Source organism: Pygoscelis adeliae, unplaced genomic scaffold (assembly GCF_000699105.1).
Source record: "Pygoscelis adeliae isolate BGI_AS28 unplaced genomic scaffold, ASM69910v1 Scaffold4, whole genome shotgun sequence".
NCBI lineage: Eukaryota > Metazoa > Chordata > Aves > Sphenisciformes > Spheniscidae > Pygoscelis > Pygoscelis adeliae.
The window spans coordinates 13330086-13333595 of NW_008824986.1; positions in this window are offsets into that span (position 1 = coordinate 13330086).

Consider the following 3510-nt stretch of genomic DNA (forward strand, 5'->3'; position numbering starts at 1 on the left):
ACAGAAAAAGAAAAAAAGAATAGCTTAAATAAATATAGCTAGTCCATTTCTTCTGAACTTCTATGTATACATCTTACTTAATCTTACCCTATCAACAATGTTTTCTGTTCTGTTTTTGAGGTGCACCACTTCTCTCCAAGCTATTCAAAAGAAGGGGATTTGAGTTTATGACTGTAAAAAGACTCAGTGCTCAGAGAAAGTAATTATGAGGTCAGAATTCAGTGGGTTTTTTTCCCCTTAATTTTCTATTAACCAGAATGTTGTATAATGTTTTTGCTAAAAGTAAAACTGTAACCTTAAGCTTAAAAGCTTTTTTTCCTACTAGAACCAAAAATAGGAACCATGACTGACATAGGATAGAGTTTTGGCTTTTTTGAAAACACAATAGTGTGGGCATCTTCTGAAAAGGCTTTGGAGGAGTTTGTTGCCTAGGGCTGTGTATTTTGATTTTGTCTGCTTCAATCTAGGCTTTTGCAATGTTGGAAAAGAAACAGGGGAAGGGGAGCATGGTTAATTAGAAATTCTTGCCTTACCTTCTTGTTCCTCTGGAATGATGACACCTCATATAGTAATAGGGAAAGGTGGTTTGCCTAGATAGGATATCAGCAGATCTGCATTCCCTTGTCAATTCTACTAGCAATATCTGTCCTGCTCCAGGGTAAAAATTATCCAGCCTCAGCTTCATCCTCCCTAGTGTGGAGATGACAGTGATCTTTGCTTGGTGTCAGAAAGACATGTTCATTATTGTGCATAAAATGCTGTGAGCTTCTTGGCTTGTTACCTTTGCAGTGATTAAGTTGTCTTCTGTTTGGGCAGGTCTTGTTCAACAAGTAATGTTGATTGCAAGCCTATGAACACCTGGAGTACTACTAGAGCAGTAGGGTTAAAATAATAAATGAGTCTTATGTAGCATATATCAGCTCACTTCTATGGAGCTTTTTCATTTTACTCTAATGAAGATATGGTTCTCATGATTCACTACGACTAGGAATGCAACATCTGAAACAATATTTATGTTTCTTGATAGGAAAGAATTATTTTGTTGCAATGATGAAGCAAAATATATGTAAAATGATGTAAGAAATGTAAACATCTGGGGCACGCTAGACCTTACAGATTTCAGCCAAGCTCTCCTCATGTATTATATAATATCAGAGAGTATTGCACTTGAGCCATTAGTTATTTTGACATTGCAGTGTTCTACTGCAAGTTTTTAGCAAAGCCAACAGAACGTAAAATTCCAGGTTAAGGTCCCCACATGCTTTGGTTAATGAATATGAAATCAACACTCATAAAACAGTGGAGTTAACTTGTTTAATGAAACAGTAGGGACGGGGTTGGTGGTAGAAGTAGCATTAGTCACCTAGAAAGGAGGAAAGAATACATTATTTCAAAAAAAAGGGCAAATTTCTCTGCCTCAAGTAGCATATTTCAGAGCAGAGCAGTCACAACAAAGGAGCAGTCATGGGAACACTTTTTGCTACCATTTGCTATCATTCACCATCATCAGATGGTGGTTACATCCCAGCCCTGAAGCTAGTGACCATGGATAACAAACATTTAGAAATCTTGTAAAGCAAACCAGATTTGTTCTGTGGAATAAAAATGTCTGTGGAAAAATGGATGAATTCTGGGATAGACATTTATTGTAGATATTGCATGTTCAAGTCTTCTAATCGATGGTAGTTCAATCAATGCATTCAGTTGAAAACAAGAGTGTTCGTAAAATTAGAGCTAAACTGCGACTTTTGCTGCTGCTCATGTATTTGACAAAGCCCATACATAAAAACAATTCTCCCACCACAAATGAACAAAAACAATTCATAAAGTGGAATGTTAGGGGAAAGCTACTTGGAGACTAAACTCTTAATCTAATAGCGATCAGGTAATGGTATAGTATCCATGGGGAATAATAGGACTGACTAGCATGAGCTGAGGGACTCTACAGATGGGGCTGGAGCCCCATCCAAGCAGGAGCTTGGTAAGATTCCTTAAACAGTGGAAGAGCATCCAAAGGAAGGACTGAAAGAGGTGAGCTGGAAGAGGTGAGCTGGAAGGAGTCGTGGTAAAAGATGCCTGATGGTGTTCGTGGTTTCAAATTTCTTGTATTGATTAAAAAGATGGGGGAAAGCTTATAGAGCTAGAGAGAAATATTCTAAAGCAAACATGTTAAAGAAAAGAGCATGGAAGAACCTGGGTGATATTGAAATCTGCAGCAAAATTCACTTTGATTTTCATGAGAAGAGAATCTCAAGTCAGGAGTATTGCCATTTATAACCAATGCTACGTATATCAGAATAACATGAAAGAAGCAACAAAAGAGTGTGTGTGTGTGTGTGTGGGGGTGTGTAAGTTATGGCAATGGGAATCATCATTAAATGATCACTCACCTTCTATGTTCCTCTAATTTCTTCCACATTAAGCCTTTTCTTCTTCATGTTTTGCTCATCTAAGAATTCATGCCTTTAATGACTGCTGTGAGTGACACGGTGAAGCAGGGAAAAATAAGCAGCCAAAAAGAAGAGAGATGGAGACAGAGAAAGAGAATAAACCCAGATGTTAAAGCACAGCTAAAATGGCTACAACGCACACACACACAGAGTGAGAGAATAGTTCTGACAGCAAGTATAAATCTGTACATTTGGAGGGGGAGGTGACCATAAAGCAGCTTGGCTGTGAATATGCTGGAAAATGTTTTATTTTCTTTTTTTAAATATCACTTCCTTAGTCTAAATGGAACTGTGCTGAAAACATACAGAAGGCTTCATTAGAAGTTATGTTGTTTTTTTCTCCTGATGGTGTAGGTTATTGAAGTCCAATCTCTCTTCTCCCCTTTTTTTTCAGACGTGAATTTGCTTGAGCGAGCTGAACAATGCATTTCCAAATAGTGTTCTTATCTCTACATAATGTTGTTATGCAAACTATAATCAAACTAGATGACAGACAAACATTTAGTATTATGAGCTTTCAAAGCTCCAGGGCAAATTGTTGTTAGTGGGATAGTTAATTAAATGGAAGTTGGATTTTATTACCTTATATAAACAATTAAGAACAGCTGGAATGATGTTGGCCCTCCGTGGTTTTTTCCTTTCTGTTTGACAAATATTAATTGAACTCATTGCCCCATGAAAACTGCAATTTATGGCAATGCAGTCACTACAGAACGTCAGGTAGCAGTTGCTCTCTTCTGCTTCTGCCCTTTACCCATCACCAGGGTAGATGGGCACTTTGGGATAATGCAGGAAGCAGGAAATGCTTTTTCCCTCTTTAGCTCCTGGGGAGAGATCCCCTTTGGGTTTAGGGTTCAGTATAACCGCGGACCTGCCTGTTTTTCATGGGTTGCCACCACGCGTTTTTGTGCAAAGTACATTTTACGTGTGGCACGAGAACTCCCAGGTGCAGGGGGGGTTGCTGAGACTCCTGCCCTTGCCTTTCAGGGGCGCTCTGGGCTGATCTGCCGTGTCACACCGGGGGGACAGAAGCTCGTCCTCGGGTGAAGCCGTCCCGCCG